Below are 23,553 nucleotides of genomic sequence, written 5' to 3'. Positions count from 1 at the left end.
TTAGTCAATATTTCAGCATATGCAGACTCTGATGGAAGGTTTTTTCATCGACACGTGGTGTTCCTATCCGAAGGTGGTTGTCACTTCCTATTCCCTTCATATACCAGTTCAACCATATTATCTGTCACTTTTGTTTGTATCTGTTCCACCATTGGAAACGAACTTCAGATCCAATAGTATTGAGCAGATGCCGTCCCAGAACATGTTCCACATCGGCCTTGGTCCTAGTGTCAGTGTAGATCGTGATGACGATGATAAAGATGATAGTGATGGTAGTGGTGATGGTGATGATATTGATGATATGATGTTGATGCTGATACTGATACTGATGAAGATAGATTGATTCGTAGGAATCATCGTCGAGTTTTTCGTCCACCACGGTGCGATACGGGTTGACATAAGCATCATAAGTTGTTTTTTTCTTGATCCTCAAATATGTATAAAAAAATTTATTGTAGTATTTTTAGTTAATCGAACTATAGTATCAATTTTAGTTAATCGAACTTGCAAAAATATATTTAGTTAATTGGACAAATAAAATACAACAGATGCAGTGCTACACCTAACTTATGGTTTTGAAATTGTTTTTTATACAAAATAAAGGACCTCACGTTTGGTATAAAATAAGATTTTACCACGTTAGGAATCTCCGTGGACCTCGGGTTTCGTATAACATGAGATATATCAAATATTACGCCTGTTGGGGTGTAGAGACTTCTATAAATAGGGCCCCTAAGCCCCCAAGCCTTTCTCCTCACATTGTCTTTCAATTATTAAAAATAATGTATTTGTGGGAAAAATTTTGTGGTTTTAAACTTTATTTTTAGGTATTTCGACTCTGACTCTGACGATTGAAATTCAAGCTTGTCTTCAAGTGAGGAGTGGGTAAAGGAGGTAATAAAGTCTATAGTTGATGATCATAAAAATAAACTTGAAAAAAAGAATAATAAGCTGAAAATGGAGAAGAAGAATAATTAGAAAAAGAAGTATAAAGACTTACCAATTCGACATAGCTAATGAAATCGTGAGAGGAATAAAAACAACTGTTTAGTTTAAGGTTGTAGTAAAAAAGTAAAATAATATATGAAAAATATAGATATTTATGTTTTAAATATATGATCGAGTCGAATCAAATATAATGTTCAAATTTTTTATAATTATTAATTAAGTTTTGATAGATCAAATATTCAAAATATCAATCAAATTATCATTCAACAACATGATAATTTATTTAAATATTGATTTATAAACATGATAATTATGGAATTGTATTTTCTAATATTGAAATTTATGTTATTTTAATTTTTGGTATTATATTAATTAAGTTTAAATTATTAATACTCGATGTTTAAGTTATCCTTCAATAATATGATAGTTATTTGGTTCAATGCATAAATACTTTGAAAATCATCATATTTTTATGAAATTCATTTAAATACTAATTTATAAACATAAAAAAAAAAAGAACTACACGATGTTCCAGTTAGTTGAACTGAATAGGAGAGGAGTCTGATTTTGTTTCTTCATAGTCTGTAGAAATGGCTAATATTAAGTTAAGTTCCTCAACTATTTGTTCTTTCTCTCGAAGTTTATGAGCATAACATAGTAGAATTGCCTCTTCATCCTCTTCATTTTGTGACAACCGAGTTGCTTTTGCATTAGTTGATAAATATGTTTCTTCCTCAAATGTTACATACAACTCGATGTTCATACCACCGACACGTGTGTAAGCCCTAGACATTTTCTGAATGTCACTTGCATTTGATAAGGTTAGCATGTAATATGCTTCAGGGTCAGGCTCATGAACGAGAACTTTCGCTTGCAAAAAGCCATTTGTCGTGCTGTAGATTTTTAAGCTCCGTTGAAATCAAATCATATAACTCATCTTTCTTGATCTTGAGATTGAAGGAAGTGTAGAAATAAGTTCCAAAATGAAACACGGCTGAAGAAAATCTTGCCATTGATTATTATTTTACAAAGCTTTCCATTCAACATGGTTATCGTTAATTTTATAGAATTCTTTTTCCAAATCTCGCACCATACAGAATGCGAGGCCATTTACTAAGGGGTGTTGCCATATCAGGAATATCTGCGGACCTCTATTTCAAAAAACACAAAGTCACTGCTAGGTCAGGATTGCCTAAATTTATGTAATTGTATTACATAATCATGTAAATTTATTTTCTAATATTTTTATATTATATTTATTGTTATGTTATTTTATGTTATTTTAATCATGTGACTAAGATTTACTGTGATGATGATTTAGTCAAACATAGAGAAATAACTGGAAAACCGAAATTATGTACTACTTTTTTATTTAACAAAATATATTCATTAGTTTTTAAATTTTTTGGGTTTCGAACCATTTTGAACGCGTGTTTTACACCGCTTAGAATATCTCATATGTGCGGATACTAGCCTCAACTGAAACATAAGTACCAAAACTACACCTCTATTCTTATAAATGACGAAAAGTTTCATACTAACTTCCAGAAAATACTCACCAAACTTGCCTACTAAGGGGTGTTGTCATATCAGGAATATCTGCATACCTCACTTTCAAAAAACACAAAGTCACTGCTAGGTGAGGATTGCCTAAATTTATGTAATTGTATTACATAATCATGTAAATTTATTTTCTAATATTTTTTATATTATATTTATTGTTATGCTATTTTATGTTATTTTAATCATGTGACTAAGATTTACTGTGATGATGATTTAGTCAAACATAGAGAAATAACTGGAAAACCGAAATTATGTACTACTTTTTTATTTAACAAAATATATTCATTAGTTTTTAAATTTTTTGGGTTTCGAACCATTTTGAACGCGTGTTTTACACTGCTTAGAATATCTCATATGTGCGGATACTAACCTCAACTGAAACATAAGTACCAAAACTACACCTCTAATCTTATAAATGACGAAAAGTTTTATACTAACTTCCAGAAAATACTCACCAAACTTGCCTATCAAGCTATGTTAGCTTCTTCTTCATGTAGAAAATCAAGCTTTGAAATATTTTGAACGCGATTTCTTTTCTCGCTTACAGTATCTCGTATGTGCCGATATTATCATGAATTGAAAGATAAGTTATAATACTGCGTCTCTAATCTTATAAATTATGAAATTTTTTCGAATATGCCTATCAAACCATTTTAATATTTTTGAATATTACAAAACAAGCTTTAGAATCATTTTCAAGATAATTGTTAACCCGCTTACAATATCTCATATGTGTCGATATTGACCTCAATTGAAAGATAAATTTCAATACTACGTCTCTAATGTTATAAATTACGAATTTTTTTATAAGAACTACTCGAAAATACCTCTCGAACATGCCTATAAACCCTTACGATTTGGGCTAGAAACTTACATACCTCGCGTTTTGTATAATGCGAGGTATGTTAAATACCACATGCGATAATTTGCCAAAACGTTTCAATATCTCGGGAACCTTAATTGAAATATTAAATTGCATTTCCTGGAAAATGAATCCACGTTGGAGGAGGGAGACTCGCGTCTCATAAAACGCAAGGCTTTTAAACGCGTTGCGTAAGACGTGAGTTAGTCTTACGTGTGAAGTTTAGAGATATTTTTTTCCAAAAAAAAATCTCTTTTTAGGAGTATTGTTCCAACATATGAACTTTTTGGGGTTATTTAACTAATAACGCCAAGGTTAATGTCTAGGTTAAAATTTCAAATTGAATTATTAAGTCTCAGTTCAATTGATATGGTTATCATTACAATATAAAAAAATATGTTTTTAAGTGTGTAATATCCTTTGATGTAAGAGTTTAAACATCTCAACAGTTTAAATATCGAATAAAAACTAAAATTTAGTACACCAAGTCTCGTGAAAGCAAAACAAAGGGACCTCCTATACTCTGTTATGAGTTGTGGTGTGTATATATTGGAGTATCAATGTCAGAAAGTTAATACCTACTCAGACTGACTATCGTAACCATTGAGCCAATAAATTTCATGCAAAATGAAGTGAGCTAAGAATAAGACAGGCTACGACAAATGCAACCATCTTTTGTTGAAAATTTGAGCTTAAAAGAAAGACTGGTCGAAGCTTTTGTCTCTCTCACGCACCATGATTACCGCATACAGTTTTAGATTAGGGTACAGTCAAGAAAACATCAAAGGATGATTAATACAACCGTGAACCTCAAATTATTATATGTTTTAGATATTTTTATATTTTTTATTGATAATTTATTTTTTAAAATTTATTTTCTGACATAAAATCTTGTTTCTATCCTAATAAAACACGGTTGAATTTTGGTTCACTATGATCAAGTCACATCCGCATGATAAATTGTTAGAGAAATGGTTTGTTTAACCCATTTTTTCTTCAAATTCATGGGACCGACCAAATTCACGGTTCAACTAACCAGGATCCCAGGGCGATATGTTCAGTTGAAGTTGACCTAAATCTACAACAAAGTATATATGTTTTCTTTTCCTGTGCCATTCCAACAACTTATATTAAGTATCTTTCACTGACCAAAAAGATCCGAAAAACCTGCAGACCGCGTATAATATAGGCGATTTTATTCGAATTAAGTACTTAATCTATTATATATAATCACTTTAAATATCTCAATTATATTTTGGTCAAAATAAGTTCTTAAATTATATTTTTTAAGCCTTTAAAATATTTTTTATCAAAACAAATATCTAATTTTGTATGATGTGTCAATATCTTGTTGACCGAAAAATAATTTTCTAATTGAAAAATATTAAGACTTAAAATAAGTACCTAAAACAAAAAGGAACATAGTTTAAGTATTTATTTTTACTTTAAGCCTTAATATTATGGTAAACTATAGAATTGATCACTTTTATCTTAGTCTTGTACGTTTTTCCTCGTTAAATTTAAAAATTTATAATATTTGATCACTTTTATTTGATATCTTCACTTTTTTATCACTAGCTGTAGTAAAAATTTTAGTGACTAAATATTTAAAAGTTGATAAGATAAGTGATCATAACTTAATTAAATGAAAAACGAACATGAACAAATCTTAATAAAATAAAAATGAAAGTGATCAAGTACTATATATCTTTTAAAATTCAATGAGAAAAAATGTACAAAATTAAGACGAAAGTGACGAATATTATAGTTTACCCTATGTAATAAATACTTTTCTCTCTCTACGAATTATAAGTAAATTATTGCCTATTAAATATAACATAAAATGATAATAAAACATGATATAAAATAATTTTATTCTTTAAATTTATATATTTTATTAATTTGATTCCAATTTAAATCAATTTAATAATTTAATTTTTCATATTTAAAATTTTTATAACTTTATCTTTATTGTTTTCTCATAAATGTTTTACTTTTTATATATAATAACAATTTAATAATAACTTCTTATTGTTTTGTGGCAAAATATTGTTATTTAATTACTACTTTGATATGATAAACTCGTTTGTTTTGACAATATCATAAAAAACTAAATTATATAATTTTTAAATATAAATAATTAAATTTATTCAATCACTTGTTTGATCCGACAAACTTGTCTAACTAAAACTAATTGAACTTGATCACCTAAAGAGAATAATTTTTTATTATTATTGAAACCATTCTTTAATTCTTTTTTCGATTACTCTCTTGATTATTTCAGTATAGTCGATTAATATTTGATAAATCAAATAGAACATTAAATCAATTAAAAAATAACATATATTATTTTAAACACATAAAAATAAAAAAAATATCAAATAATACTTAAAGATTATAAAATAAAATACAAATTTAATATTAACCAAATCAAATAATTTAGGGCCAAGTTACAAGGGCTGGGAGAGACCTGACTCATAATTTTTTAAAATTTCATTTTAGCTTATGCATACAGTATATCTCATTAATCCCCAAGCTATGCACAATTCAATCTTTACAGTTCATCCTTTCCCGTCTATAGATTTATTAAATCCTTCCCACCAAGATCACTCCAAGCTTTTCTATTAAGAACAAAAGATTAACCTTGCTTGTTAAACGGAAAAGGTTACGGGACCCACATCAGCGTGTGAGTGAGTCACTGACCTGGTTGTGGTACAGGCCATGGGGGACATGCACTGCAGTCAGTTTGCGGGCAACAAGAGGAAGACCTGAGAGCCGGCATCACCGTAGAGATCGCCACGTAAATGCATTTGTTTAACAGAATATGTTGTTTCAGTCAGGGTTTCAAATCACGATCGCGGTCGCGTTTTCGGTTATTTCGGATTTACCGTGATTGCGGCCATCACGGACGCTATTGCGGCCGTCGCGGACGCTATTGCGGCCGTCGCGGACGTTATTGCGGCCGTCCCGGTAACTCGGACGGCGGCGAAACCGCTATATTACGGCCGAAATCACGGTCGCGGACCGTTTTTTAAAACCCTGGTTTCAGTTACTATTTGAACTATCCATGAACCGTTGCAATGACAGGTTATCCAGGTTGGCTCAGGAAATTCTAGAAAAAGGTTGGGGCTGTTTGACATTTTTATGCTCTCTGGAGCCTTAAAACACCTATCCTGGAACCTTTTGGTTAGTATATCTGTTCTTATACAAAAGTTAGGTACAGAGTGAAGAGCATAAATTTGGGTGACCTTGATAGCCAAAAATGTAATTGAGCATATTATTTTGAAGAATATTTTTCCAATTCGTTCAAAGAAACCAGAACTTGAAGAAACAAGTGATCTTAGGTTTTATGATTGTGTGCTTTACGTTACATAAAAGCTTGCTCAAGATGGATCAGAGAGTTATATCTGACGATTTTCAGCCAAGTCCGCTATATTAAATTTTGTGTTATAATCTGTTTTAATTCTTTCATCTCAATTCTCAACTATTTCACTGCTCTGAAATCTTAGTAGTAGGTTTAATTTATCTTCAGAAACCTTATCGGATAACCTGCATGATAGTCGAAACCAACCTTTAAGCCAAAGTCTATTAAAGCATCATGGCCAACAAGCTCCATCCCTTCCTACCCAACTCCCCGATAGGGCAGATTTACCTGTCTGCACTGGTATATGCGCGCAGACACTCACACTCATAACAAAAAGGTTTTGCATGTTTTCTTATCTGTGTATATACTTTTGAAGAGCTAGTAGATGATTGAAATGATAATAAGCAGAATAGTAACTTTGATTTTGTCTGTAACATTTCTGCTACATCTATCCCGGACAAATCCATCACAGCTGCCATTTATATATTGTTACTTTTCTTTGGTGATAGAATCAATCTTGTCTTTAATTTCTAACTGATACTGTTCCATTAGATAATTTCGTTTGATTTGTGTATTCATGTAGTGTACAATGATGGTGGTGAATCTCACTATCCAAAACTAGAACTCGCAGGGAGTGATAACATGCCGTTGGCTCGTGAGATTTGTTCTGTCTCTTGTAGTTTTGACTTGGGTTCTTCCTTTTTACTGTCAACATCACAGCTAACATGTAGTCCATGTCTACTTTAGGATGGTCGGGGCAAATATAGCTCAGGTGGGAGTTCTACTGACTCCAATGGATCGACAACAGTTGTCCCGCCACGGGGTTCTTCATCCTCTAGTCAGCTTCTAGGTCAGAGGAAACTATTTGCAGAATCTACGATAGGAAGGTCCAGCTTCCTAAGCTTCATGAGCCAAGCTCAACTCTACGTCCTGGAATTGCTCCTTATCTAATTATTCTTGGAGATGTGAAGGAAAAGGTATTTTTTCTCTTTAGTTAAATTATGTAATAGCTTGTGTAAAATGCTTGTTCTTGGAGATCATAGACCAGGTTTATTTATGGCTTGCTGGAAGAGAATATGTACTTTTTCTGGTTTAGAAATGTCAATTTAGTTCGTATAAGGGATATTTAGAATTTTATTTTTATCCAGCTCATGGTCTCGCTTTTTATAATAATTGCAAGCAATAAGCATGTAGACATTCCTTTTGCCTGGTATGTGACAGGCAGCAATTTTTTTTCCATTTGTGGAATTGATATATGAAAACCTTATATGCTAGATCTGTTTCTTAATAGCTTAAGATCATAAAAGAATTCAAGCGTCCTAGGCTTCATTTGAGAAAGATATTGACCAAAAAGGAAAGTTATTTTAAAAAATTTACTTTAAATCTAGTTCATTCGTAGATGTTGGGACAACTGCCCCGAGTGACACAATTAAGGGAAAACTTATCTGATATTTCAAGATTATTTTGAGTAAGGAATATATTATCATCAAGTGTCATGCTTATTCTACAGTGCTAATTTTGCATGTAAAACTTGTGAAATTTTGTTCCTCCTACTATAGAGGTAAATGGGAAGCGAGCACTTGTTCCTCCTACTATAGAGGTAAAGATGTTCCAAAAGAATACTGCTGTGAACGGAGGGTTGCTGGGAATTCTCAAAATGGGGTTGATTTGTGCATGAATTGCACTCATGACTCACATTTCATGACAAATCTTATAGAATGAACTATGTTTCATATAAGTTGGTCTTTGGTTGAAAGATTCTAAATTGGACGAAAGTCACATGACCCACACCTCGCTGTGTTACTCAATAGTTGAGGCAACCCGAAACCTGCCTGATAAAAATGATTGGATACGTAGATTTATTTGAACTTGAGGTGGCCTAAAATTGAGCAACCTGATTGTTGAAACAGTCAAAACAAAAAAGTACTCAACTTGAAACACCATAGCACCTTAACCCAGTGTTACTTCCTTAGTTCCTTTATATGCCTAAAATCAGAAGTCCTTGAGCGTTGAAATCAGATTATATTACAATAATGCCTCGAAATAATATTCGATTCTTATTTGTTAGAAAAGTCATATTCTCGAGGTAACATTCGATCAATGACACAAGGAAATTAAACAACTTTGACGTTCCCTATGAAGTGAGTCATGGAAAGCCATGGTTTTTTATTCTCATTTTTCTTGGTAACACTATGTCAAGGAAATCCAAGTTGCTACTATTCATGGCTATGTAGTTTTCCTAGGAAGCTGAAACGTTAGCATTGGGACGTTCATCCAGATATAAATCTTTGCAAGTTGGCCTTATTTATATAACTAAATAATATGTTTAAATGTCACGTGTAATTGTTGTGACATTTTCCTTGGCAATATTCTATAAATTGATCCTATAAATGTCACAAGTTGTTTAGCAAGTAAAAGCTAGATTTCCTATCATTGACTTGAAAAGTCGGTTTGAACCCAGAAGTTAGTTGTTTAGCATTGCCCGTGGAAAAAAAACTAGTTTAGCTTTAAAAACCCGTTTGAAAAGTAATGCTAAACAAGGTCTTGGATTGGAGGTATTTTTAACTTATTGCATGAAGTGTATAGCCAGGTGCTTTGGCCCTTCATTTGCCCATGTAGTTATGCATTATTGAAGTTTAGAAAACGGTTCCTTCTACCGTGCAATAATTAAAGTCTTTTCTTTCCTTTATTTTCAATATTCATTTATTTCTTTAATAACCAATCCATCCAAGGATTACATTGAACTCTTGAAAGGGTAGTTCCATCAAGTCTTTGTCCTTGAATCTCTACCGGGCACCTATGGTGGACCTTGTCCACTAACACATCTAGTCCTAGAAGTCTCGAAACTCGAACCTTGACTTCTAAGTCCTCATTTGGAATGTCACTCTCTCGGATAAGGTCACAACAAATATAGGAATGGGTTGACCTTGGATTTACCAAAGCAGTAACAGGCATACTAAAAACTATAAAGATACATGATATGACGTCAATAGCCTCACAGTCCTCTTGAGCTCTGACTGCGTACTGGCGGGAAGCAACCTTAGCCTTAGGACTGGCTACGGATCTGGCGGTACCTCTGCTATGATGTCTGAAAACTGTACTACCCCTTCTCTGAAAGGATTCTCGACCCATCTAAATAGTCTAAGTCGATGTTTGCACAACTGGTGGTGCTACACTCCCTATCTCAGGACAGTCTCTGATAAGGTGCTTGAATGACCCATATCCATAGCACGCTCTGGAAGCTCTATGGAACTCACTCGAGTTTCTCCTACCATAATTTCTGCAAGTCAAAGGTTGTATGGTCCTAACTGAACTGTTGGTGCTCGCCACAAATATTGAAGCTAGTGGCCTCCGACGGCCCTCTGATCCTCGTTTGCAGCTCGAACCCTGTCTTGACCTCCAGGACTAAGAAGATGAAGGTTTCCACGACCCTCGAGAGTCTCCAGCCCTCTTGGTCGAGGTTTAAGATTATCCAGTAGAGTCAGGGGCTCTACGCTCTACCCCAAAACGTCACTATACATGCCAATTCTCATGCTCAGAACTCGCTCGATTGCTTTTGTTTGGCGGGTTAGCTCCTAAAAGATTTTGGGTGGATCGACAGTCAGGTGAGTAAGAATGTCTATATGAAGGCCCTTTTTGAACCTCATGCAGCGGTGCTCCTCAGTGGCCACTAACTCTGCACATATCAGCTCAAGCGTAAGAACTCGCTCTCATGCTCGTAAACAGAGCAATCACCCTGATTCAAATGTATAAATCAATCTCTCAAGTCGCCGGTAGGGGTATCGTCGCTTTACTTCTGTCTGAACTCTGAATAAAAAACTCCCAAGTCAATCGCTCAGGCTCTAGCGCTAACTCCACAATCTCCCACCAGTCTATCACATTGTAGACACCCGTTTTTGATCGGGATTAAAAATATATATATATTTATTATATTATTATTATTAAAGCTAATAATTTAATAATTTACATATTTTGTAGGCCAGTCCAATTACATAACCATTCAGAATCATTTTCGCCGAACTGCCAAGCCAACATAGAGCTACCACCAAATATCTCTAGAAGCTGTCATCATCTGGCCATCTCAACAAATGTGAGTGGATCAAAATCAAGGTCAACAAAAGATTAAAAGTTTACCTAAACCTTTGAAATAAAGAAAAAATCCCGAAAATTACGGGATTAGGGATACCTGCTTCAGCACTAATCAAAGGAAAAGGTGGATTCGAAACAATTATAAATAGGGGAACTTTCAACGGGGAAAAGGGGAAGCAATCAAGAACAGAAAAAAAGAACACTGATGAGGGGAATTTTCTAGATAAGAGAAATTTGTAAAAAAATTCATTCTCTTCGACAGAATCAATACCAAGCAAGATACATCTTAAGGTTTTCAATTTATTTTTCTACTTTATTTTATTTTCTGTTTTTATTAATTTGAAATGATTCCAAGATGAATATGATATTGCTTCATTCCATTTTTATATCTTTAAAAGACAGCAGTAAGCATAAGCACTGGTCAAAAGCAGTAACAGTGAACCATAGAGCCAACATCGAATCAGAATATCAACCATATCAACATTCGATGATCACGATTTTAGAGGCTAAATTTCAACCATAAACCATTCGAAGCAAATAAATAAGTATTAACAGTGATATTATTTTTAAAGAAATTTTTATTTTCAAAATTTTTATTCTGTAAAGAATACAAATAATAAAAAAAGTTTAAGTTCAATTTACCTGAGGGTGGAGATTCATTAATTGAAGCCTCGTCGGTTTCATCACACACCATTAGAGAATTTGTCATTAGGAACATGAGGGAGTAGTGAATACCTGTCGTTGGAATTTAAAAAAAAAAAACGCTTGGCATCATCAGTCGGTTGAAAGGACGATCAGAGGTGGATTTGGTCACCGACGTACGGTGACCTGTGAAGACTTTAGGCTTTTTGGAGTGTCGGCTATGTCGAGAGTTTAACAAGTCCTAGGTGTGTAAAAATCTGGGTTTAGTTTTTGCTTTAAGATTTTTAGAATGTGGAGGAAGGTGATACGTTCTATTATTGTATACTGGTATTTGTATGTTGAAAACTCTGTTATGTGGTGGGGCTGTGAGCTGTCTAATTCTTAATTTAAGGGTGTTGTAGTTGCGGGATAGGCGGAGATTGTTCTTTGTGATTGCTGGATGTTGTGGGCTTAGTGATAAGGGCTAGAAGTATAATTTCCATGCTAGTTCCATCTTTTGAATGATACTGCCATTTTTATGCTAATATAAGACAAGGGTTTTAATTACTTGGCTTATTCAATAAGGGCCCGCTGGTTTTTACTTTCAATACAAATTTGGTCTTTGATTTTAGACTTTATAGTAGTTGGTAGTTCTTTTATTTTTTATTATTATGTTCTAGTCCATTATATTTTTTAGCATATTCTTGTTAATGCGCATAGGTTTTAATTACATTAAAATATGGATTTAGTGTGTTGTGTTATATGTTTGTATATTATATTTAATATTAGATTTTATATCTTATATTTGGTATAATATTGATTGTGTGATTATTCAAGTTCTTTTATATATATATATATATATATATATAAATTATTTGATATCATGGTCGTTTCATTTTATTGTTTTGTAATGATTACTACTTAGTATCTAATGTAATTTATATGTAAGATTACTTCATCATGTTTCAATATTTATTTACTTATAATTTACGTGCATATATAATCCTTAAAAAGTTGGTGCAATGTTTATACGTCATAAATTTTGCATGTTTCTTTACTTAATATATATATATATATTATGTTTAACGTATACTTTTCAATTATAAAATATTATTTTGTGCTAATAATTTACGAAATTACGCCTTAAATAATTAGGAAATATCTTCGAGGATTTTTCGCATAAATATTTATATTCGATAATTTTATTTGTTTCATTTTTATTTATTTGACCCAAATAAATGTTTCCTTTATAATTTTTTTTAATCATTAAATTTATTATATGTGTTAAGGTTAAATTATTTTATACAATGAAACATTAAATATCTCTTTAACTAACTAGGAAGATATTTTAAATTATTATTGGTATAAAATAATACCTCTGATGTTTTATGGGATTTTAAATCAAATTAAAAGTTGAATTTATAAATTTCATTGCAAAGACATTAAGTAATCGATTAGGTACCAATTTAGGGCGTTATGGGGTGCTAATCATTCCCTACGCGTAATCGACTCCCGAACTCATTTTCTGGTAACGCGGACTTCAATTTGTTGTTTTAATTAAAATTAATTTTTATTTAAAATGACAATGTTTTTTTGGTGCCCAATTACACCCTAATCAAGGATTGGTGGCGACTCTTCGAACATGTTTTTTTATTTGTAAAATAATTTCTAAATTTTCGAAATGAGAGGTTTGTTTCATGTTATTTTTTAATTAAAAATCAATCAAAAGAAATAAATTAAAAATGACGTGGTTTTCAAATTCCAAATTTCCTTTTAAAAAAAACGGTTACGACACACATCATATTTCAACAGGGTGGTGATGCACTCTAGGTTACCCTCGGGGGTAAAATGAAGTTGTCTCAAGGTGCGAAGGGTCTCTCGAAGCCAGTGGTCAGCGGCTACAGGGTTGTCATCTCCTGAACCCAAAAAATCAGTGGTTTAATAATGACAGAGCCTCTCGACGAGGGACTTATGAGGGGCTACTGAGGATGGAACATGTGGAGCGAGTGCCCTAGCGACAGCTCTAACAATGTGCCTCAGCGCGTGTGTTAGGTCTAAAAAAACGTCGCCTCGTCTATCCCCACCTCCTCTGGGATACCAATATCCTCGGGTATGGGTAAATTATCATCTTATCTTATTGGGGTAAATTACTAAGAATTTTTCTAGAATTAAAAGGTCTATGATGGCCCTGATGGCTCTTATAATGGAATTGCTCCTAATTATATTTGAATTTTCAGTAATTCTGATGTAAGGTTCCAAAATACCTTTCTGATTTCCCCGAATCCTAAATAGTCATAAAGCATCAAGTTCTAAAAGTTTGATTAGAACCGATAGTAATCGAACCCTTTAATAGGGACCTCGTTCTTGAAATCCGATCGATCTACATATGTTTCATGCTCTCAATTCCTAATAGCTACCAAGTGCATTTGAAAAATATTTGAATCATTTAGTGTGTTTCTTATGCACATTAATATTTTCTTTGATTTTAAATGTATGACTTGGATATCTAAAATTAAACCTCGATCTCTAAGTTTTGTTTTCTGATACAAATATATCCGACTCCTGGTTTTTGATATTAGTGTTTACTGTTAATCTTATTTATATTGGGATGTATTATGGAGTTATGTGATTCAACTCTAATCAAGCTAGTAATTCCTTACGGACCTAAGACGACTCATGGATAAGCTCTTAGGCCTCGAGATGCTCCATTGGATAGGCTTTGAGGTCCAAGGTACTCTTTTGGGTAGGCTCTAGGGCCTAAGGTATTCCCTTAGGTTGGCTCCTAAGCCTAATAGGCATAGGGTAAGACATTATAGGTGTAGTTTTGGGGAATTGCATATTGATGTTCGCGTGGAGGGTATTATTGTGATTTTCAAAATATGATCTACTGAAATAGACTACTATTTTTTTAAGCTATATGTACACTTATTTCTAGATTTGTTGGAACACACTAAAATCTCCAACTCAATATCTTGAATCTGTCACTCTAAATGTTCTTTTGAATTGTATGTTTCTGGAAGATTGCCTGAAGAATTAATTATGGAACCTCAACTCATCACTAGGACACTAAATATGCATGGGCAATTAAGGAAAAATTCATGTTTCACTATATATATGTTTATCCTTTAACATCATATGGTAGTTTTCCCAAAGTTTACTCTGTTACTTACCATTTCAGGTTAAAAAGAATCAATCTTGTTCAGTCATTGACATCAATCATGAGAGTTCCTCCGGCATTGCTCAAGTACGGTACCCATATGATTATGGGGCATATTAGGTCACATTTTTTATACGGTACCCAGTGTATAACTCAAGCATCTCATTCCCAAATGTAAATAAATCATATGCATGGGTGCATACACATATATTGAGCAAATACCCTCACTCACTCGATCAAAAGTATTTAATAAAGTTTTAAGTTAATTATAAATTAGTGTCGTATTAGTTTGACATAATCTCCCATTCAACACTAATCTATGACTAAGTGAAGTCCTTAAGATACGTTCTTAGTTTTGTGCAAGAATAAATTCTCCATTAAAAATGCTCGAGCATTCATAGTTTGTGGGGGCGATAGAGATTCCTTCAAAATATGTATATTTAATGTATAAATCATTAATCCAAATAAATGATGATCAACCATACATGTCACTCTCAATTTCCTCTTTAATATGCCAAAAAGACTAATGTACTGTCTCATATTATGAATTTGATAATATTTTCTAAATAAAATTTAAATTATAAAATAATACTCATAGTTTAATTAACTCGATTTATTTAACTCGGGTCGTTTAAATGATTACTTCTAATTCTCTATTAATATAAATATTAAAAAACGAAAAACTAGTGGATAAATAGACATGCGCATGAGATTGCCCTGCATGCCTAGTAGGTGTGTGTTCTCTTACCGAATGATGGTTTGTAAGCTGATTGGTTAAAGGAGTTCTTTTGTATCAAAATAGATAATTTAAAGATTACACGACAGTACCTAGTTGATAGGGGAAGAGAGTTATAATTACTGTAACGGATTAAATTCCACCTTAGTAACTAAGCCATTTGAGTTCAACCATACAATAAATTCAAGGTTTGATTATAAAATAAATGCTTAAATTATAGTGTTTTTCATAAATGAGTATCTAAATTATTTTTTAAATTATTTCGGTTTTAATATTATAAGTGTTATCATTTTAGACGTACAAACCATCAATAGCGTTAATTTCATCCGTTAAATGACACATGTTCTAATCTAGTAATTTTAAAAAATTTATATAAAATAAAATATATTTTAAAAAGACACATAAATTTTGAAATAACTTAAAACTTTGAAAACCTTCGTTCAACCCCTAATTTCACACCGACCGTCGTCATTTACAATCGACGACGTTTCACCCGATCTCACCTCCTCTAGTGACTAAAACTCTTATGAAATCGTGATCGATCAACGACAAATCAATGTTTTATACCTCACGAACCTTAGGATGTCGTGATCCCACGCAATTTCGATGACCAATCAATGACAATTACAACGGTGTATGACTAGGAGGATGTAATGGACTACGTCGACGGCGTGGTCTTGTCTGAAAAGGGTGGTGGCAAGTTAGGGTTAGGGTTAATATTTGAAGATTTAGGGATTTTGAGTTTATTTATAATTTAAGAGAAATTAGGGTTTTTTTATAAATATAATAATATTTTTAATATTTTCTTTAAAATAAATTTCAAAATTACCATATTGTGAAACGTGTCACTTAATGGATGAAATTAATGTCATTTATAATTTAAGAGAAATTAGGGTTTTTTTATAAATATAATAATATTTTTAATATTTTCTTTAAAAATAAATTTCAAAATTACCATATTGTGAAACGTGTCACTTAATGGATGAAATTAATGTCATTTACAGACCGAACACCTAAAGTGATTATGTTTGTAATGTTAAATACTAGAATCATTCAAAAAACAATTTAAAAACTTATTCGTGAAAAATTTTATAATTTGGACCCTTATTTTATATATAAACCTAAATTCAACAATTGCTATCACTTGGTTAACATATGGTTTATAAAAGGGAGAGGGAAAGAAATTGGGGGGCGCATGTATGATGGGTCATAGCATAGATTGTGGGGTCAAAAGGGATTTTGTTTGCAACAGAGAGTATATCTGAGATGATAATGTAATTAATAGGTAGAGGAAAGATAGGGAGGGTGAGTTGGGCGCACCCATTTATGCTAATCCGACTCAGACCATCATTTTCATGTCTTGTCATTGGCTCACTTAACCTTTCCAACCCTTAGATTTCCTCACTATTTTTGTCTCTCCACCCAAACCTCTTGACAAAACCCTTCACATCTTATTAACCATATGGTAAAAAGTTTAGGAAAGGAAAATGCACCTCAATTTAACGTATACGACCGCTAAATTGTAGAGAGAGAAAAAGTGTTGAAAAGACAGATGTTTGTGGAAAGAGAGGAGCGTCTATTTGAGTCAGCCAGCAGGCTGTCAATTTTCCACAACTGTCGTGTTGATTTCGCAAACTCGTGTCTGCTAGAAGGAATGTTATTTATATATAATCTTCTACCTAAACACTTTATTCCCTGTGTGTAGAATGCGATATACCAACAAATCGACTGAAATTTGATCAGTAACTCACAAGCTGAAAGCATATTAAGTCAGTCTCATATGAATGCAAATAACTGAGACTTTTAGTTATCCTGGACTAGTGGAAATCAGGGTGGTCTAATGAGAAGTCTCCTTTGTGTTATTGTAACTCAATTAGCCAATTAAGCTTCAAATATATCTCACACAACCCAGCAGCCCTTGACTTGCCAGAGAGCCATTAAGCATATATGAGTGCTTGTGTCTCCTACATCTAAATCAAAACCATGTTATTAATATTAGCTTAGTTGAAAATTATTTATTTAAATTATATTATTTTCTATTTTAAATGTTTAACATTTTTTTTTGTTAAGCACGTGTCTAACATTTCATTCTATAATCGTTTATAATTTATTAGTTACGCATGAAGGCTCGAATATACTCTAGTTGTTAGTGTTTGAATCCGAGATATATAAAAATAATAGTTATCCTTTAGACAATATATACCTTGATTTGTGTTTTATTATTATATTGTTATTAATACACTAACACTGTTAATCGAATACTTTTGAATTGTGCATGGTCCCACCGCCATCCACTTTAAATTCCATCTCCCATATGTCAAAATCTTCATGAGAACTTGTAGTCCATTTCATCAAGTAAAAACAAACATCCGGCAGCGGTTGGGCCATTTTCCGGCGAACCTTGGCGAGTTGCCACCCCGGCCCCTTTCAACTCTCAAGTGGAGGGAACATATGTAGGATAACAATAAGTGCAACGGATATTTTGGAATGTGCTGTGTTCTCTTTCGTACGGCCACATCAACCATATTTGCTCCCTCCTAACTTCCTCCTCCATATATACAACAATGATGTCTTCAACCGAACACTCACTCCGCCATCGTCATTCTCTCCTCTCTGAACATACAGCCATGATTAAGTTCTCGAAGCAGTTCGAAGGCCAGCTCGTTCCCGAGTGGAAAGACGCCTTCGTCGATTACCGCCAACTCAAAAAGGACCTCAAGAAAATACACCCTGCTACAAGTGCTCAACATACCACCACTTCTTTCGTCGATAAGGTCTGGTCGTCGATTTGAAATTTCTCTTTGTTCGGTCCCCATCGACCTCAAAACCGCGGTCTCATTCAAGTACTCTTTAGCTCCCTATCTCGATTCTCGAACTTCATCTTCTTGTTTTAATTTAATTTAGTGCTAATAGGTTCACAAGGGACTGGCTGCTCCGGCTAGCAGAGGAGATTTACTATATGAAACAGAATTGCTAGAGCAGTTTGCTGATACTGATGTTGCCAAAGAGTTTTTTGCATGCTTGGACATGCAACTTAACAAAGTGAACCAATTTTATCAAACCAAGGAGAAAGAGTTTTTGGAAAGAGGGAGCGTTTGAAGAAACAATGCAGATTCTAACTGAGCTCAAATCTATTATCAAGCAACGCTGCTGAGGCGGTTCCACCCCGGAGGAGGAAGAGGACGCTTCCATTTCCTGCACCATCTCATGTGGTACTTATTTATTTTCCATCCATGTCTGGTGATACTAATTCATGCGTCTTTATTGGTTTCGCTATCACAATCATGCATTATATTTATACACCTAACATATATATACCGACTCTGTCTTCATGCAGAGGAGGACTCTGTCAAGGACAGAATGGAACAAGAACAGCTGCAGCAAGACAGTTGCACCGACGAATTGGATAAAAATGAAGTGTCCTTTTCAGACTCTCCGAGATCAGACGAGACGTTAAAATCGACAAGTATTAATGTGAAAAGAGAGAAAGGGAGATTAAGATCACTCTCCGGTTGTGTTTTCATCTTCCAGGGAAAGAACTTGAGAATAAACATCCCTCTCACGACGCCTTCTCGGACCTTCTCGGCTATCAGTTACCTAGTTTGGGACGATTTAGTTAACCAGTCCTCGAAGAAATATGGACCCCAAGGGGGTAAGCTGCACATCAACAAGTCCAAGCTGCACCATGCGGAGAAGATGATCAAAGGAGCTTTTGTAGAGCTATATAAAGGATTGGGTTATCTCAAAACTTACAGGCACTTGAACATGCTTGCTTTTATAAAAATTCTTAAGAAGTTTGAAAAAGTACGTAAATTTGTTTGGTGTCTTTAAAGTGATCATTCCATTTCCATTTACACAAATAACTAAACATGATTTTCTCTTGAATGAACTTGCTCAGGTTACTGGAAAACAAGTTCTTCCCATTTATCTTAAAGTTGTTGAGAGATCCTACTTCAACAGCTCGGATAAGGCAAGAGAAGATAAAAAATTCCTTGAGTTTGTTCCATGTTTGCCAGTAATTAATTTATTCATCTGATTAGTTGCCGACAATATTAAGTGGTTATTGATCAGCAAAATCATATCTTAAGATCTATGTAAAAATCGAACATAGATATGCTTGTCTGATTATGTATCAGTACAACTTTGTACACCTGCTCATTAGTCTTATAAATGACAGGTAATGAACTTATCAGATGAAGTTGAAGATCTATTTATCATGCATTTTGCTGACGAAGATCGCAGGAAGAGTATGAAATATCTCAGGCCGCAACAGCGTAAAGAATCACATTCCGTAACCTTTTTCATTGGTTAGTTCCTTAAGCATTTAGCATCATCCAATAAAGTCTTTCTAAAGGAAAGTAAAACTTTAAGAATGATATATTTGCTCTTTGGTGGAAAGCTTTCTAGCATGATCACTTTGCTAAATAATAGGTTTTTAAAAGGTGTCAAAGCATGAACCCATTAGGGCACTAGACTTAAAATGAAGGGCAGTGTGAGGTTTCACTTTTTGGGTGGACCAAAAAAGCATAGTTTATGCCTCAGACAAATTTGAACGTACATAGATTCGACCTTTAAAAAGAGCAGCCCATTAACACAGCAGCTACCACCGTTCGGTTTTCCGAATTGCTGTATATCACATCTTGTTCTGGGACTCATTTCTATCATCGTGTTATTCGCGATGGCAAGTCCCTGAACGTCCAACATTAACAAGTGTCTTATGTCCACCATATCATATCAGACATCCCAACTGAACATAATATGTTATCCAGTATTCTGCAACTTGTTTTCCTAGATTACCTAGATAGAATATGAATTTAACTAATTGGTTTAAAGTTTTAAACATGCTCAGGAATCTTTACTGGGTGTTTCGTGGCCCTTCTCGTGGGATACATCATTATGGCTCATCTCACCGGGATGTACAGAAGACAACCGGATTCGATCTATATGGAAACAGCCTACCCTGTACTTAGGCAAGTAGTGAGCTTCAGCATGTTTTAAGATTATAGAGTTCTTAAGCTCTAATAACATCCTCGGTGTCATCTCATCTTATCAACACTCTCTTTCTGCAGCATATTCAGTCTATTGTTCCTACACTACTTTTTGTATGGTTGCAACATTTTCATGTGGAGAAAAGCTCGTATCAATTACAGCTTCATCTTCGAGTTAGCTCCCACCAAGGAGCTTAAGTACAGAGATGTGTTCTTAACCTGTACTACTTCAATGACTGCTGTTGTTGGAATCGTGAAGTCGTTATCGTTTCCTAGGCATGATACGGAATATAATTTTATCACCTCTCTATAATGTACTTAACTCCTTACAAGTTGGAAAAAGATGAAAATCCAACACTTATTGTATGGACAATCAGTTTCCTAATTAATTACGACTATTCGTATGCAGGTTGTCATGTTGGATTTTTTCATGGCTGATCAACTTTGTAGTCAGATTGGTTTAACTGCTAATTAAGTACTTGAAAGGGTGGAGAATCACAGCTCCTCAAGTATGTGGCTTGTTATTACATAACTGTAAGCTACAAAACGCAAGACTACGGATATTGCATGAGAGCCAAACATTACAGAGATCTTGCTTATGCAGTGTCCTTTCTACCCTATTACTGGAGAGCTATTGCAGGTATATTTTGTTCCAGAGAACTTAGTTGGTTGAGATTAATTACTCTCATCTGAAAGAAATTGTATTTTGATTGGCTTGCAGTGTGCTCGGCGGTGGTTTGACGAAGGACAGACAAATCACCTTGTCAATCTAGGTAAATATGTATCAGCAATGTTAGCAGCAGGGGCCAAAGTGGCCTACGAGAAAGAAAGGACTATCGGATGGCTATGTCTTGTAGTCGTCATGTTGAGTGCTGCAACAGTTTACCAATTGTATTGGGACTTTGTAAAGGACTGGGGTTTACTTCAGTTGAATTCAAAGAATCCTTGGCTACAAAACGAACTAATGCTTCGTCGAAAGTTCATTTGGTATATGTTACACCCTCAAATCACTTCCCCTGCCTGCTAGGAAAAAAATGTAATAGCCCTTAGAATATATCGGCCATTGGCAACGCATACGAGCTAATACAAGTTAACAACCAGCTTGTCCATCTTGGTATAGATAGAAATCAAGATGAGTCAATAACAGGAGAATAAACATACTCTTAAAACAAATACTGTTAATGCCATTCCACGAACAAACGTAAGATTCTTGGTCTTATTCGGTAGAAACACAAAAATAAAGCAATAAGTACTGCAGTTGTTCGATCGATGTACCATATAGTGTCTTAACATACGAATAGGTGCACAAGAAAACTGGAGCCTGTTCTGAACAAATTTTTTCATGACCTGCAGGGATTGAACCTTATCCTCAGGCTGGCATGGCTGCAAACAGTTGTCCATTCTAGTTTTCAAAACGTCGACTACAGGGTAACCGGACTGTTTTTGGCAGCACTCGAGGTGATCAGAAGAGGACTGTGGAATTTCTACAGGTAAAAAAAAAAGGTTGTTTGTGTAATATTTTCTGAATCTTTACAAGTGCAGCCTGGGGCTAGGCATTTGTTCCCATCAACATGCACACTTGTTGCTTGATTGAGAAGCAACAATGAACAAAACCTTCTAATGGTCCAGGTTGGAGAATGAGCATCTAAATAATGCAGGCAAGTTCAGGGCAATCAAGACCGTGCCACTTCCCTTTCATGAAGTAGACGAGGAAGAGTGATGTCCATTGGAAAAAGGTTGGTCTTGGAATTCGATTCGGGTCAACTCACATAATTCTTTTATCAACAGAATTTACGAGATGGAACCATGTCATTGTTGCCGTCATCATCGTTATCGTCTTGTTATTCATTACCAAGGCATAAAGATGCTCGTTATTGTTCCAAAGAAATCTGAGAACAGTTTATACTTTGTAGAAAAATGTTGCGGAAGACGGCTATCGGATAGAGCAAAATCGCAACTGATTATTTGAGAAAATAAAAATAAAGATAAAAGAGACACAAAATTTACATGGAAAACCCCTAAAAATTTAGGGTAAAAACCACGGGCAACGGTAGAAGAATTTCACTATGAGAAAATAGGAATTACAACCTCTCTCGATCTACCAAGGAGAAAATAATGATAATTCTCTCTTGATAAAAAGGAGAAAACAACTCTCAAGAAACTCTCTAAATTCTCTAGTATTTGGAAGAAAGCTAGAATGCTTTGGGATGGTTTTAAAGCTAAATGGGCTAATATATTTATAGCTAAATCTTAAGGACTTAATCTTGTAAATACCCTAAAGTACAATGACTAAATGTGTAGTTTTACCATCTATTTTTTTTTATCAATTTGGTGGCCAAATTTGACCACTAGCCGCCCCACTTGTTGAACCAAATAATTCAGCCGTTTTTGTTTACTTTCAACAATCTCCCACTTGAAGATTTAATTGGAACAATCATATCTTCACACTATTCTTTCTACCTTGTACCATCATGTTGCTTACGTCTCTGACAGACCACAGGAGGATCGACACCAGGGTAAATTTATTAACATTGATCGCCTTTGTCATGAAATCTGCTATGTTGTCTTTGGTATGGATCTTCTGCATATCTATCGTTCCTTCTTCCACCTTTTCACGAATAAAATGGTATTGAACCCGTATGTGCTTTGTCCTTGAATGAAATATTGGATTCCTTGCTAGATGCAAGGCACTTTGACCGTCACAAAATAGAGAGACATACTCTTGATTGTGCCCAAGCTCCTCCAATAGCATCTTCAACCAAATTGCTTCTTTACTGGCTTGTGTAGCTGATACATATTCTGCCTCTGTTGTGGATGTAGCCACAACTGACTGCAATTTTGAAACCCAGCTTACAACTCCACCAGCAACTTTGAACACATATATTGTAGTAGATTTACTTTTATCCAAATCCCCTGCATATTCAGAACTACATACCCATTCATTAGTAAGTTTGATTCTCCGTAACATAATGTAACATTTGAGGTCCCTTTGATGTATCTCAGGATCCTCTTTACTGTATTCCAATGCTCTTTTCCTGGATTCGCCATGTACCGACTAACCACTCCCACTGCTTGTGCAATGTCTGGTCTTGTGCATATCATAGCGAACATTAAACTTCCCACTGCTGATGCATACGGTACTCGAGACATCTTCATCCTCTCTTCTTTACAGCTAGGACTCATACTGGAGGATAATTTGAAGTTAATAGGAAGAGGGGTAGAAAT

The 23,553-nt window shown here is 34.2% G+C and overlaps 1 pseudogene; it reads left to right on the top strand.

Annotated features, from left to right (window-relative positions):
• The first annotated feature begins 17,662 nt into the window (after positions 1 to 17,662).
• On the top strand, positions 17,663 to 21,565 carry LOC120216139 (annotated as a pseudogene).
• The last annotated feature ends 1,988 nt before the right edge of the window (positions 21,566 to 23,553 follow it).

Source organism: Hibiscus syriacus, unplaced genomic scaffold (genome assembly GCF_006381635.1).
Source record: "Hibiscus syriacus cultivar Baekdansim isolate YM2019G1 unplaced genomic scaffold, ASM638163v2 tig00110156_pilon, whole genome shotgun sequence".
Classification (NCBI taxonomy): domain Eukaryota; kingdom Viridiplantae; phylum Streptophyta; class Magnoliopsida; order Malvales; family Malvaceae; genus Hibiscus; species Hibiscus syriacus.
The sequence above is the reverse complement of the archived record's forward strand: the minus strand, read 5'-3'. Positions and strand labels throughout refer to the sequence as shown.